At 39.2% G+C, this 16,736-nt stretch overlaps 1 pseudogene; it reads left to right on the top strand.

The window, feature by feature from the left end:
- Nucleotides 1-9,354, top strand: part of LOC101631338 — a 39,618-nt pseudogene extending 30,264 nt beyond the window's left edge.
- Nucleotides 9,355-16,736: the final 7,382 nt, after the last annotated feature.

Below are 16,736 nucleotides of genomic sequence, written 5' to 3'. Positions count from 1 at the left end.
GCGGTGCAGGGCGGAAGGGGCATGTAATTGGGAGAGGGAGCAAAAATGTGTCCTTCCTGGGCCTCTGCTGTGATGGATCCTTTTCCCTTGGGGATGCATTCTGTAACACAGATACAGAGATCGTAGGGCTGTTATAGGGAACAAATGACCTGGAGTGTAGAAAATAAATAACTTCTCAGTAAATCATTGTTATTTGTTTTTAATATGCAGAGCACAAAAATAATTTAATAGCAGGTTAAATATGTAAGCTTAAACTTTAGATTGAAAGGCATCTTAGAAATAATTTATTTCAGTCCTCTTATCTTACATTAGGAAATTATGACTCAAAGAGGTTGACTAGAGCCCAAGATCCCCTAAGAATTATTTTATTCTCCTTATATATCCCAGGAATTAATGAGGAAATGCAATGTGCATTTGTGAAAAACGAAAAAGGAAATGTTTACCTAAGTGATGTGGAAATTATTTCTATGACTTATTTTATTTTTGAATCATCTACTTGATGGTCACTAAAATTTGCCTGCTCTTTCAGAAAGACTGCTCTTTCAAAACGAATCTCGCGTTTTGGCTAAATAGCCTAATCGATCCTTGTCCCACTCCTTCTCTAAGTCCGTTGTGATTGCTCTAAGGAGACTTAAAACCTCCCTTTCTGTGCCTATCTGCCATGCAAACTTCCTCAGCTTTCTAGTCACTTTTGGCTATTAGAAAAGCTAATTTTTTTCTTTTTAAGATTTATTTACTTATGCAGACAGAACTGGGGTACAGGCCAGAGATGCAGGGGCAATGAGGGGATTCACCAGAGACTGATTGGGGAGCAGAACAGGCAGATTGATCATGTACACTGCTGAGAGGAGCAGCAGGCCAGTCAGGAGAGGTCTGCTGCCCATGTCAGTCACCTCCAGGGGGTGGGATCAAACTCTCAAGGAAGTGCCAAGGCCAGCTTCAACTTTGCAGTGCTGCACTTTTACCCCTTGCACCACCAGAGAGGGCTGAAAAAATAATTTCTAACTTAGAAAACTTCTAGCTAAGGTTTAGGGAGGGCCAAAAAAGTAATTTCTAACTTAATAAACTTCTAGCTGAAGTGTAGGATAGTCAGTTTTCTTCCTTTACTTCAATTGCACAAGAAATCAAGACTGGATATACAAGTGTCTAAAAAGCAGTATGATAGGACAGGGAACTCATAGCAAATGCTGGAAGCAAACTAGACTTTGTCCTATGCTTTCCATGTGTTCAGTGTCCCTCTCAGCCTCACCACAGTTGTGTCAGTGACAGAATACTACCACTTTCACAGATAAAAAGCTAAGTAAGGGTCAGAGAGCAACCTGCCTGAAGTCACACAGCCAGGAAATGATGGAGTTGGAATCTGAATCCAGGCCAATATGTTTCCAAAGTCTTTACCGTAAATCAACCATGTTCTCTCCCACCCATGTGTGGTCTCCATGGCCCTGGTATAAATAGATTGCCTCTTGACGCAAAAAAAGAGAAATTATTTCTACATGTAGTTAGAGAAGAGACTCATTTTGTAATTTACTGAAATTGTGTTGACTGTGTCATAGGTGTTACAAGGCATTTGAATTTCAGTCTTCAAGACTCATCCCACGTATAATGATACTTTAGTCCTTTCAATATAACTTTCTTAAATTATGTATTATGGTTATTGTAGCTGAAGAAGAGGAAGCTTAATGGATGAGATAAAGAAAGAATTGTACACATTCTGTTTCTATGAAAAGTTTTCTTTAAGTCCAATATCCTTGTAATTGAATGAGTCACTTTTTGTGCTCTGGTTAGCCTAAAAATCTAGGAAGCTAATTTAAAAAGGCAAATTGTGTTTATATGAGGTCAAAGAATTTTAATTCAAGGAGCACACATTGAGGAAAACCCAAAATGTGTACCAAGGAGTGACAAAAGTTAAGGAGTTTTATGGAGAGTAAATGAAGAATGAGCTAGTTCATAAGATAATGGTATGGCTAGAGGTCACAAGGTCAAAGTTCACATGTCTCAGTCTTTTCAAATCTGGTTCTTTCTGGCTTTTTAGAATATTGGTGGTACTGTCCAGTCTGTTTAGTACAACTCCTCTCCTATGTTCTCATATGATTGCCCCAGAACCATTGTAAAATGGCTTCGCTTATGTCAACTTTTCAAAACCTTTTTGAGGGTAAAGGTTTTGTGTTTTTCACCTCCCTCCTCTGGCTTTCCCCCTCCCCCCAAATAATTTTCCAGTCTACTTACAGTGCAGAACAGATGTAGATGCTGGCCAGCTCCCAGAATCTTGCTGCTAAATCATGACTCCACCATTCCCCATGGATTGAATAGTGCTGGAGTAGAAATGACTTCAACCCACAGCAAAATCTCTGTTGTTGCCAATCCGATTTAAGCCCAAAGGAATCAATCCTATTTTCAGCATTTTTTTTTTCCATTTCCAGTTCATGCTGAGACAGTATAGTATATCGCATTTTGATGATTTATAGAGTGCATCTTAAGGCTTCTCTCTCCCCAACTACCCTAACATTCTCATTTGCCAAGTCTCAACCCTAGAAGAGTTACAAAGAAACAAGATCTTCAGAAAATCTGAAACAAGTAGCTTAATAGGAACTCACTGAGACAATAAAAAAAAAACTGCAAATAATTTAAAACAAGAATAAAGCTAGGACTTAATGAGCTAGAAGATTAATACAACATAACTTTGCATTATTCATTTGTAGTATTATCAGCCTCATCATTTCCCCATTACTAATGGGTACAGGAAACTGTACTGTGTTGATAAATAGCAGATGAGAAAGGGAAGGGCTGTCAGTGAATCAGTCCTTTATTACAGCAAAACTATTTAGAAAACCCAGATTCAAAGAGCTGCACATGCAGCAAACAGAGGAACAGAACGGAACCCAAAAATATTGTGATAACTTTCAATTCCAGAAACACTGTTGGATATTCGCCAAGGGAAGACCGGACGCAGCTGAACTTCTTTATTACAGATCAAGTAGAATCACCAAGTGGTATCCTGGTGGCAAGTTTGGGACCTGAATTAATCTTAAGCTTCTCTTTTTCTCTTGCCTCAAAATATTTAGACTCTGTGAGCTATGATATCCCCACAAAGTGGTTTATTTTGAACTCTCTCATGTGTTCATTCACCAAGCATTTGTTGACTGCCTGCAGGGTTGGATACTCTCTGAGGCACTGGAAGAGTGCTGAATAATTATGAAAGACAATTCCCTGTTATGATGAAACCTTCATTCCAAAGTCATACTTCTTATGCTCCCATTAGGCAAATTTTAAGCATGTGATCTGTTTCATCAGTGTAGAGAATGGCTCTCATACGTAGTATTTCAGAGTGCATGTGTTTTCCTGAGGATTATTTTTTTCTCCATGGAATCCTTTCTTATTTTAGCCACAAAGCATTGTATAGTAAATAGTAGTTTAACATAAATGATGACAATTTATATATTACAAACTTTATTTGATATTTCACACAGTGGATATTTCTATTTGGAAAAGAGCAGAATAGGGTTGAAAGCAAGAAGCTATTATAGGATAAAGAATAAAGAGCAAGAAAAACAATAAAATCTGATTGCAGGGGCTGCAGAACTAATTTTATTTGGGGTGAGAAGGAAAAAGGAAGAAAGTTCAGACCCCAGTATGCTTTGGTCTCTGGGGATTGGCTGACAGAACATTCTGTATTCCTGATCAAGCATGTGTACAGAGACATGAAAGTTATCTGATTTATTTTCGTTTTCAGATGTGGCATCTCAGAAAGCAACAGCTCACCCCTGTTCCTAGAAATTTATTTTATATGTTGCTAAAAACAAGTAATGAAAAATTCTAAATTTTAGACGGGTCATGGTGACAATAAAACTCTTCTTAAGTTGCCCTACAGTGAAATCCCCTCAGAATGAAAACATCATCCAAGGGACACACTTTCACCAGTGGGCACTAGTCTTTGACATATATAATTCTTGAGAAATAACTTGCCAGTTCCTATCAAAGTCTGATAAACTTTGACAAATTAGCAAAAGGAGTAAATGAAATGAAGTGTCTTCCCAGGAAGCCTAAGCAAATAAAACATAATAAAGTACTACTGAAAGGGCACAGAACTACTCCTTTGGCATAAGTATTATTCGGGGCTGATTATTTTTGAGAAGCTATACACAGAAAAGAATCTCTGCAAAATGAGTAGACCACTTGCCCTTTTGTGAGAAGCACATTTCTAAAAAGGAAAATATTTTCCTTCCCTACTTAACTCTCTTATAAGAGAGTTATAGGGATGTTGAACTGAAGTGTATCCTCCTTACATACAAGGAAACCAGAAACTTCCAAAAAATGACTGGCTCCAAAACAGAATAAAAGTAAGGGAAAGAGGTGGGGGGGCGGGAGTGAGGGTCGGGGGGGGGGGTGGGCGGCCCTATAAGTAGCAGTGATGGCCACTGGATTTCAGCTCCTCTTCAGCAAAAGTTCATGTCCTCTGTCGGAGATGAGGGTAGGAATTAAAATAACTAGGGACAGTAACAAAGAGCCATGCTTCAGTTGTGAACAACAGTAAGCAGCAGCAAATTGAGTGTCACTGTGGTCACTGCAAATGGCAAAAGGTGAGGAAGCAGCATGGACTGGCAAATAAAAATGTATTTAGGAGCACAAAAGACAGAAATTGGGATTTCAGGCTCTGCAGGGTAATAATGAATGATATGGATGGGAGACTCTGCTCTACAAGAACTCTGAGTCTAGGAGAGGAAACAGAATAACTCTATAGCACAGTAATCAAAATGAGAAACACAGTGAAATGATGGAGGGGAAGGCAGTGGAGGGTGAAGGAGGAAAAGTCATTTCTTCCCTCCACACGTCTAGGTCCTTGGCTAAGACCTCTTGTAATAAAAAACAGCCTAATAGAAGTAAAGTGAACATAAGTTTAACAATGAGTATGCCTCCTATATGCATGGGAAAAACCCAGCAACTCTCCAAAATGAACCAAATCATTAAATACTACCTAAAGACAAGAGAAGATATGGAGAGAGAGGGGAGCCATCGTGGCGGATTTTCAGGCAATGCACAGTAAACCAGCGAATTGTTGCTAGACAGATTTAAGCTGCTGCGTTCTTCATTGATAAAAATTTTGAGAGATGTAGTAGTCCTCTTCTGATACAGAGATGGAAAAACCTTACCAATGGGGATTTCTCTTGTAAGTTTAAATTTCTCTTATGAAAAGGGTGATTTCTATTCGATTTTCAGAGTTTCTTATGTGTCTGCTATCTCTTAAATGTAGTAAGTTTGGGCCCTCCCTGGTGGCACAGCAGGTTACAGCACAGCATTAAGAAGCTAAAGCCACTTCATCATGAGTTCGAACCCCGCCGCAGAGGTGACCCACCTGGCGCTGCAGACCTCTCCTGAACAGCCCGCTGCTCCCCACAGCAGTGTACTTTGTCAATCAGCTGGTCCTGCTCCCCACTCTGTCTCTGGTGAATCCTCTCTCTGCCCCTGCACCTCTGACCTGTACCCCAGTTCTGTATGCATAAACAATTAAATTTTTTTTAATGTAATAAGCTCAATCTTAAGCCAAAGGGGGTTAATTGATGGATGGTATACCTGCTTCTCTTCAGGAAGTCAGTGATTAAATCTGTCAAATTGCAAAGGTATCATACAGGGAAAATTCTATTGATACAGTGGATGATAATAAGTACAAGTAGTAGACAAATGAGTGAAAACCATAGCTTTCCTAATGAGAGAACTCTAAGTGCAAAGATAATGAATCTTAAAATCAGCATTTATGGCTGGAACTTCAACATCAAGTGGGAAAAACAGATGATTCTGAAGAAATAAGTATGGGCTTTGGACATTATTCTGAAGAAGCCAGAGAAGTATTTTGTCCTCTCTGCTTAACTTCATTTTAATATTTTTTCAAGCCTAAAGAAAAGTTGCAACAATAGAAAAGAGTATATACTTGTATACCTGCTACACAGATGAACCTCTTTTTAATATCTTGATCCATCTGCTTTATCATACCCTCTTTCTTGCTGAGGGACAAGGAAGGAAAAACGGTGGGACTTGGGTTTCGGGAGTGGGTAACTAGCGGTAGAGGCCTGGCCAAAGATAAAGATGGTAACAGCACAACAACTTTCATATACTGGATGCTAACTATATGCTTGGAAGGGATTCATAACAAGCGTGACCCATATATGTGATTTTGGCATATGAGTTATTTTGAGCTAACAGTAATCAAGACCCTTTGCTGTTTCAAGAGCAAAATTCTACCTTCTCCTTAAATACCTGAAAAATAAACTAGAGGAACTGGTCTAGAAAAAGACCTATTACTATATGTGAATGACAACTCTATGTGGCAAGACAAATATTAAATTGACAAACATTTTAGCTTCTCTTCCCTCCTGTGAATTCCCTCTTCCCCTTGGAAGCCCCGATCCACCCCTTTGATTAGCTCAGATTGGCATATAAACATCAATGAACCAATTTCTGCTTGGGACTCATATCTTTGAGGCCCAGTACTTATGACATTAATTATTTTTTCTGCTAATCTGTTTTATGTCCTCCTAATTATTACACTAGTCAAGCAAACTAGAAGGGTAGAAACATTTTTTCTTCTTTGTACTAGGAAGTCTTGTAAATGTTTCAGATGTTATCAATTCATTGTATCCTTGCAACACTATGCAATTTGTCTATAGATAATAGAAAAAGTTATTTTGAGGGGATAGATGATGGGAAAAGGTTTTGAAATGCTAAAAATAACCTACTATTCTTAGAAGTTCCAAGAAAAATACAGCAGGTCAAAGAATTGTGCTAGAAAATTTGGAGGCCTCCCTTGTGGCCTGCGGATAAGTCTCAGTGGTATCATCACTACTGCCTGAGTTCATCCCTCCCGCCCCCCCCCACCTAGGGAGCTGACCCATATGGTGCAGCAGACCTCTCCTGTGTCTCCTGCTGCTCCCCTCATCAGTGTATTTCAGTAGATCTGACTGTTCTGCTCCTCACTCTGTCTCTGGTGAATCCTCTTACCCCCTACACCTCAAGCTTATACCCCTGTCCTCCTATGCACAAGAAAAAAAAAGGGGGGGGGGGAAGGAAATAAAATTTGGAAAATTTACTCTTTATTCACATCATATAATATCTGGTCACTCTCCAAAAATACAGCCTCAGTTTGAATTCTGAAATTATATTAATTTTGTATGTCTGCAATAGTGCAAGTTATTATTTATATATTCTATTAATAAAACTCTATAGAGAGAAAAAATAACATACCAAAGCATAAGAAATGCTTTCAACAACACATTTATTTCAAGCTTCATGAAGTGAACTAGATACGGAAACAGCAAATCAATTTTATTTCTATTTTAAAGTTCAAAATGGTTTTAAATCACTGGGCTGGGATGTAACAGCTCCCCGGCGCCCCCTTGTGGCTCAGTAGTGACTCCTAAACTTACCGGGTGGATGAAACGTACCTGTAGAACTTTTTGAAAACAGTTTTCAGTACTGCAACCACGAATTAATCAGAAAAGGGAAAAGGGAGGTTTGTATCTATAAAATATAGATGACTAGCCACAGAAAACTTGGCAGCATTTTTTTCCCAAATTCACTTGAAATAACGTCAGGAACAAAATTTTTAGAGCCAGAATGAAAGTTAAGGGAAATTCTTGCCCCATTGCTTCACCTTACATGTTAAAACTTGAAACCAATCACTCATAGCAGGAATATAATGGACCAGGCGAGAAAATAACAAGAATAATGAACAGCCATATACCAGAGACATTTTGTGGGGGTGGAGTGGGAAATGGGATCAAAAAGGGGGGGTCGGGGGGGAGGCGGGGAGTGCATGGGATTATGGTGATGGCACACGGGTGACTTGGTGATGGGAAACCCACGGGGATTACAATTGAGATGGAAAAAAAATGTAAAATAAACTGTTATAAAACAAAACAAAAACTTGAAACCAAAGATGTAAAATGCCTCAGGTCACAGAGAATACAAATGCAAAACGAAAGACAGACCCTCACATCTCTTGGTTCTAAATTCAGTGTAACTAGTTAGAATGATCCTGTTCTGGATAATGAAGCAATATAACCCTCCTCCATCTTCACTGAACTTCCACAGTTGACCCTCCACCCCATGTCACTTTAAGTAAAGCACAGGAAAAGTTGTTAACAGACTTTGGAGAGAAATTCCTTCCTTAATAGTTAGGATGGCTTCGATTGATTTTTTTTTTTTTTTAAGATCTATTTATTTGTGCATACAGAACTGGGGTGCAGGCCAGAGGCTCAGGGGCGGTGAGAGGCTTCACCAGAGACAGAGTGGGGAGCAGAACAGGCAGATCGACGGAGTACACTGCTGAGGGGAGCAGCGGGCGGGTCAGGAGAGGTCTGCCGTGCCATGTGGATCACCTCCGGGGCAGGTGGGAATCGAACTCATACGGAAGTGGCTTGAGCTTCTCAGTGCTATGCTCTAACCCTCTGCGCCACCAGGGAGGGCCGGCTTCGATTGATTTTTAAGGAGCATAAAAAGGAATTGAGTAGCACAACATATTCCCAGTGTGAAAAAATTTCAATACAAAATGGAGTGGGAGGATAAGCAATAGAGACTCTTGTGCGTTCCCTCCGAACAACTAACCTTAAGAACCAAGAGACTGCCTTTTTCCTCTCCTGTTCCTTTATTACCCCCCTTAAAGCCTAAACTCAAGTCAGGTGCCCGCCGACTAACATTTTCAGCAGGGCACTCATTCAGGATGTGGACAAGCAAATACAGCTTCAGCATACAAAGGTCTGTATTGAGCATGAAGACAATGAGAGAGCAGAAGAAATGGATGTTAATGCCAGAGAAGAGTATAATATTGAAAAAGGTTTCTAGTGCAACCCCAAAGACTGAAGATCATAGAAAGAAAAACAGAAGAAGCAACAAAAAGAAATTCAAATATCTGATTTGATGAATCCAGCAAGGTTCAAAGTCTTCTGAGCAAGAGGTGACCTCATTTCAGACCGACTAAGTGAAGCCAAAGAGATTCTTCAAGATGGTAAGAGATACAACCAGGTACTAAGAGCTTCTAGGTGGACTGCTACTTCAGGGTTTATAGCAGCTACTGGATTCCTGATTGTTCATTGACTAAGCAGGATTTTTCCTGGGGGTAAAGGCTGCAGTGTAAAAACAACCCCTATGAACAAAATTGCCACCAAAAAAAGATACTGGTGACCCAATTAATCAGAAAGCCTACCAGCCTGAGAAAATAGCTGGTGGAGTTGAGGTCCATGATGGGGACCTTAAAATAAATGTTTTCTATACCCTAGAAAGTCAGCTGTTAAAGCACAACAGAGGACACCAGAAGTATAAGGAGCCTTATTTGGCGCAAAAGCCAACAAGAAATTTCTCGGGTAAACTTGGGAGATGGAGTTCATCCACTGCACTATAGCCATGATAGGAGCATCTCTGATATTTGAAGAAATAAGATTACCTCTGCAACTTCCTCTTTGCTGTCCTAGTATTCTGCACCAGTATAACTGATACCCTTAACCCAATTGGTAACAAAGCGAGAAAGTTTCAATTTAATCTAATCAGGGCATCTACCTCTTGCTTACTTAAAAGTAATACAGCATGAAGGTGATGGAATCAGATAGTGGTTAGGTAAATTTTAAGTTTTTTGATCTTTCTCTGGTTCCAGTTGTCCAGTCTAGAGGATGATGTTAAGGTGCCCTCTGCCTTTAAATCTCTATTCTTTAGGCTTAAGATATGTGTGTAAAGGGGTAAAGGGAGTAAGTATTCTCTCCAGTAACAATAGCTTCGCTGTTATTGGTTTGGGCCTAGACATTTTCCTTATGTGTAAATGTTATTTAAAATCTAAGTCATGAATATGCTTTATTTATTAACACAAAAGGTTTACATGGGGGGAAAAGTATTGAAAGACAGATTTTCTGTAAATACCAGTTTACAGAAGAAGAGTGAGACTTTGGTCAATGAACATCTTTCAAGAATTCCTCATCCTCAAGCCAGTGAAATTTGTTTGGATTCTGGCTGAACTTCTCCTTCTGGCTCTCTTCACCCAAAAATACAGCCTCAAAGGCCTGGTCAGCAGCTTGCTATATAATATGTACTTCTCAAATACCAATTATTCTGCTATCTCCAAATAAGTTCAAATCCTGTCATTTGAGTTTGCCTCAATTTACCTTTTATTTAGATTGATACCTAGAGAACAAGGCACTTGAACTGACAGAATCTCATCTCCAGAATTCATCTCTATCTCATATAAAGGAGTGAGGAACAGGGACCCTGCCCCTCCAGTATCAAAATATCACCTGTCATTTCACATTCAAGTTTTATTTGAAAGCACAGTTCCCTAAGAGCTATGGGTAAGGGTGACAGGAAAAACCACCTTCCAGTCTGCCCCCAGGCACGGAAGAGGGAGTTAATTTGCAAAAATGTGGACTAAAGTATAGGCAAGGTGCTGACTGAGGAAAGGAATTTACAATGTGGGCAAACACGCCTAAGAGTTTGCCTCATTTCCAAGTTGTAATTCTGTTTATCCTCAACATAATTACATTTCTGGGAACTTTCCTTCTGATCTCTCTATGCCGACATCTACTTTGAGATGATCTGGGGTTCATCTAAAACTTTGCTTTTTCAAAAGCCAGACCCACAGGCTGGGCATTCTCTGGGAGCTTGTGAAAAATGCTGAATCTTGAGCCCCACCCCAAACCTACTGAAACATTGCTGGCATTTTAACAAGATTCTCAAATGATTCATATGCACATTAAGATTTGAGAAATACTACTTGAGAAGATAAATTACAGAACTCTGGCTGGGAGAGAGACACAAGAGGTTATCTTGGCCAGTTCAGAGATTTCTCGACATATTAAAATCTAGGGTTTCATGGAATATTTCCACGATTCCAAGAAGCATAATTATGTTTTATTGAAATTGTTGAATGTATAAATATTTTAAGCTTTAGGATTTTATCAGAACTCAATTTCTTCTCTCTTCTTTTAAATTGCACACTTAACTCGACCAATTGTGAGGCATTTGTTTCTGATTGCAATTCAAGAGAACTAGACAGCAAACAGTTCAAATGTGGTCGTCTGAAGTAGGAAATGTAAATCAACACTCTCAGCATGCATCGGGTTGTGTACATTTTAGCAAATTACTTGGTTTTCTTGAATATTAGTCACTACATGAATAAGATGTAGACACCACTGTCTGCCGGTTTATCTCCCTAGAATGCTAAAGGAGCAAAGGCATCCTAGTTTCTGGAAATGGCTCTGCTGATCACTCATTGATCAAACCAGAAATCTCGGTGCCATCTTTGACTTCCCTCATTAGGTTCATCACCAATTAACATCTAACTTATCACATTTCTGAAAATATTTTGTTTCTTTTACACTTTTACCCATATAGCCTCCTCTGGGTGACCCCACCTCTTCTGTTCTTTGAATCATCATTTACCCTGAAGCTAGTGGGATTTTTTTTTTATACACATTTGATTACAGTTTCTCCTAGTTAGAAGTCTTCGATGGCTGTCTTGGGCTTTGAGGGAAAGTCCCTGATACTCTTGTGACTCATCCTCTCCTAATCTGGCCCTTACCACCTCCTCTATATTCTCTTCTTTTGCTGATTTCTAATTATGTCAACTTTTACAATCAGGACTAGAGAATGTCTTTAGGAAACAACTTAATATCTGTCTCCCACAGTTCTTTTAGCCCTTCCTGTGACTGCTTCCCTCTCACACATGGAAGAAAATGCCAGCAATTTCAAGCACTCTGTTCAGTCCTTATTGGGTAATATAAAATATGACGGTCACTTCCAGGATCAATCACATTCTCAGTGCAACATTTCAAAACATTCACTCCCATAGAACACAGAAAACACAAACTTGATTTAAAATTAAATTGGGCGCCTCCCACACTGGATCCCCAACATGGAGAAAAGGGGTATGTTATGGGCTCTCTTTTCTTTCTCCCATTTGATGCTTCTCCTGCAGCTAGATCTGGTTTCTAACTCTACCAAGAGATTGAAGCAGGGAAAGAGAGGAGGAGTAAGGAAAGGATTGAAGCTTTCCTGGGTGATATTATTGCAAGATACCACGTCAAATATAGAAGTCAAGCTGATCCCACTTGCTCCTGACTCTGTAACTGCAGGTGACTCAAGTCATTTTACCTACAGAATTTTAAAAGCTTGAGTTGAGATCATGTTTAAAACCAAACTCCTCAGGGTACATATCAAGTCTCCTATTGGTCTCTAGAAGATCTTCTCCTTGATTCTGAATAAAAGGGCAGCGACTCCTCACCATTTCCCTTGAGGAGATTGGAAGAAATAGCTCTCTTCAAAGTCATCTCCATAAGTCATTCCTTCATTTTCACTCCTTTCAGTCCTCTTGTGGATAAGAGATTCAAGTGACATGTTGGATATCTGCTTTGAAATTGCTATTAGGTGGTCTGTCTTAAAACATACTTCAAGGGGCCTTCCCTGGTGGTGCAATCGCAGCACTGTGAAGCTATACGCAACCACGAGTTCAATCCCTGCCCAGGGAGTTGACCTACATGGCACAGCAGATCTCTCCTGTCTCACTTGCTGCTCCCCTCAGGAATGCATTTCAGTTGAACTGCCTGTTCCGCTCCCCACTCTGTCTCTAGTGAATCCTCTCACCCTGCACCCATACCTCTAACCTGTACCCACTTCTTGTATGCATAAGTAAATAAATCTTTAAAAAATTATTTCAGTTTTAGATGTTGCTCAACTCAAAGTCAAACTTGTCTTCTAGCATCATGTTGCATGGGATTTCTGGAGGGTTCTCAAACAGCACATTCTCATTGACTTCTTGGCTTTCAAACATGATGTCTCTCTCCCTGGAGACACCCTGGCCAAACCTCTTCAGCTGCCAAACACTACTCTTGCATCTCCAACTTGTCATAAACACTGTGATTATAAAAGAGAATAAAGATAAAGGAAGTGTTTTCAAGCAAAAATATAAATTAGTACTTATTCCACAGATGAAGAAATCAGAAAAGTCAATAAACATATGAAAAGATGCTCAACCTAATTGAATATGCAAGAACTACAAATTAAAACTATAAGACAACATTTTCGACCCACGAGAAACATGGGCAATATCAAATGCAGGGAAGCTATATAAACACTCAGGCTGCTGCAGTATATAGTGGTCCAATTTCTAGAAAACAAGTTGTCATTGCACTATCAAGGTGATATGCATATGACCTACAACTTGGCAATTCACTCCCGGGTTACATTTGCCTAGAGACACATAAAGTGAGATCAGGTGATGAGTACAAGAACATTCATTGTAGCTTGTTTGAGCCGGTACAAGCTACACTAGATTGTAGTGTGTTCAGGCAATGGGATGCTTTTATACTGCAATGGAATGAATGCACCTATGCACCTCTGCTCAATGTGACAAAATGGGTAAGCCTTAAGAATAAAATGTTTCAAAAGCAAGTTGCAGGTGAATATTTACAGTAGCATATCTTACCCCATAAAGTTTAAAATCAAAGTTTAATAATATATCTTGTGCAAATGTGTGTGTGTGCCTTCGAGACTTGTAATCAAACCATGTAGAAAAGCAAAGGAAGGATAAACAAAAAATTCATGGAGCATTTGTTGCTGAGCCAGGAGATAACAATGAAGAAGTAAACAGTAAACACATAGCTGGATGATGAGCATATGAGTGCCTTGTTAATTTTTTTCATAACTTATCTATTTTCTATACATTTATATATAAAGTTACATATCTATAGATGGCTTTCTATGTCTGAATGTTTGATATAACAAACAAAAAGTATGAATTTACTTGTTTCTCTTTTCTTCTGCCATAATCCCGTTATATCTGTATTTCAAGGTAGATTCTATGATTTTTGGATGCCAATCTCTATCAATGTCACAATTTGAGCCCCAGTTCCGAGGTGCTTTTTTGCTCAGATACTAAATAGTCAGGAAAGTGGGCCACTAAAAATTATGCTCCAGCACTGTCTCCATTTTCACCTGTGCAGGGTTAGTTACCTTGGCTTTAGTTTTCAGGCCTATAAAATGGAAATAACAACCCCAAACTCACAGGGTTGCTCTGAATATTAAATGATACAAACATGCAAAAAGTATTTAGGGCACAGTAAAAGCTCAGCATATATCATTTTCCTTTCCCTTCATAAAAGAAATAGGTAAGGCTGGGTTCAAGATGATACAATCATCAACATTGTTTATAAACCAGTTAAGCCCATGTGCTACTTTAGCTAACTCATTAGTTTATTCAACAGACTGTGTGAATAGTTACTATGCCCCAGACATGTCCATGACAGTAGCTTCAACTTCTTAGGTGGAGAATAGCACCTTTTGTAACCTCAGGGCTAGGTCTAATGAAGAGATTTTTGACCTAAGTCATGCTCTACATGAGGACAGAGTTAGGAGACTTAGGTTGTGGGCAAATCCAGTGTTTAATAAGTAATGGAAATCTGACTCTTGGCGCCGGTGTGGTACTTAAGGCCATTCATACTCCCTGCCATCCGCTGAGTCATGGCTAAGCTGGGGAAACATGAGTTCCTGAAGCTACCTGAAAGGCTAGTTATGTCATCGCTGGCTGAAATAGATCCTATGTCATCCCCTAGTGGAGGGGGGAGGAGGTAAACCTTGGGAAGTGAAATATTGCTTTGTTCCAGTTTGCCAAGAAGATCTATTAGACTCTATTCCCAGAAACTGTCTTCTGAATGAGGAAACAGAATGCATATTTTTAATTGATTCCGTCGTTCTTTGAGCTGATCGCCAAGTCGCCTAATAAATTTTTAAATTCCCAAAGAGCTAGTTGCATTCAAAGTGACTCCAAAAAAGATGTTCCAATTTGGGTTGTCATACGCACCACTGTCATAAATTGTCACAAACAAAATTGCTGCTTTGACTCCTTGTGGGCTATATGAAAGACTGTCCTCTTTGTCCTCCTTGTCTGTGTTCTTCACTTTATTATCAGTTCTCAGAATTAGGGATATGAGTCTGATCTAGCCTCCTATTAATAATTCAGATGTTAGGTCATAGAAGGACTGCAGGATTTCAGAGCTGTTAGCAAGAGCTCAGAGTTCTTGCACACATTCCCCAAGGTCACATATCTTAGTGCAGTGGCTTTCAAACTATAATGTGTATCAAAAGCAGTTGGAGGGCTTCTTAAAACACAAATTACTGGGCCCCATTCCCAGAGTTTATTTGGTACGTGGGGGGTGGAACTGGGGGAGGTTGAGAATTTTCATATCTATCAAGTGTTTACATGTCACTGATTCTTCTCTTCCTGAGGCCACAATTTGAGAACCACTGTCTTAAGGCACAGAGGGTCACCTATCAAATATTCCAGCACTTTCTCCAGAGGACTTTTCTAAAAGGCATAGATTTTTTAAAAAAATAATACAATACTTAATTTTTACATCATTTTGTGCCTTTTTCCATCTCAGTTGTAATCCCTGTGGATTTCCCATCACCAAATCACCCGTGTGCCATCATCATAGTCCAATGCACTTCTCTCCCCCCATTTTTGACTCCACCCCCTGGTATATAGTTGCTCATTATTATTATTATTTTCTCCCCTAATCCTTTATATACTCCTGCTATGAGTGAAACCATCTGGTAATTTTCCTTCTAAAAAGTATAGATTTCATGAAGAAGCTACAAAAGCCAAACTTGTACCTTTACATTAGGGAATATTTCTGTTCCTCTGGGCCTCCAGGAAGGAGAGAATTTCATTGAAGGTACAGCCAAAAGCATGAGCTTTTGGAAACAGACAGGCCTACATAAGGGACCTGTCAGTTCACAGGCTAGCTCTGTGACTGTAAAATTACTTAGTTTATTTGAGACTCTTTCTTCATTGGAAAATTAGGAATCATTAGCTTTTCTTACAACCTGAGACTTCTGCAGTGTCATACAAAAACCATTTGACATTAACATTATAGAACTATAAGCTATTAATAGAGCATCCAATTTAACTTCTTCATTTTTCAAATGTGGAAACAAAGGTCAAGGAAAAATAAGCATTTTAATCAAGATCTCATAACATATGGCAGAATGAGGCCCAGAACCCTGGGGCTTTTCCTTGAGTTTTGTTTTGTTTTGTTTTCATCCTTTGCACTGGGTGAAAATTTCCAAACCAAACACTTTACTATATGAAGCCTCATTTACATGGCAAAATGTACACTTTTGATACTCATTTTTGAAAGCCATATCAGCAAAATTCTATGGTTTAATCTACTTTTTGAAATACCACTTTTTTATAAAAACATTGGGGCACACTATTGGGAGAAGGAAATAAAGAATTTATGTTTTTTTTTTTTTAAGATTTTTAAAATTTATGCATACAAGAACTGTGGTAGAGGCCAGAGGTGCGGGGTGGAGGAAGGAGTTGAGAGGATTCATTAGAGACAAAGTGGGAAGCAGAACAGGCAGATGCACTGAAATACACTGCTGAGGGGAGCAGTGAGCAAGACAGGAGAGGTCTGCCACGCCATGTGGGTCACCTCTCTGGCCAGGGATCAAACTCATGTTGCAGTGGCTGCATATAGATTCATAGTGCTGCACTTTAACCCATTGTGCCACGAAGGAGGGCCCGAAAAAAAATTATTCCACTCAAACTTAGTTACTAAGAGAAAACTTATAGCAAGTTTAAAAAATTATTTTATTTTTCCTTACAACATATTTAAAAGAAAAAGTCTTCTTTGTGTCATAACAGTGTTTGCAAAAGGGGGGGGGTAGCTATATAGAATTGTCTTTGCTGTTAAGAAATGAGTACA

The sequence above is a fragment of the Condylura cristata genome, unplaced genomic scaffold, assembly GCF_000260355.1.
Source record: "Condylura cristata isolate star-nosed mole 26May11 unplaced genomic scaffold, ConCri1.0 scaffold00006, whole genome shotgun sequence".
Lineage (NCBI taxonomy): Eukaryota > Metazoa > Chordata > Mammalia > Eulipotyphla > Talpidae > Condylura > Condylura cristata.
The sequence above is the reverse complement of the archived record's forward strand: the minus strand, read 5'-3'. Positions and strand labels throughout refer to the sequence as shown.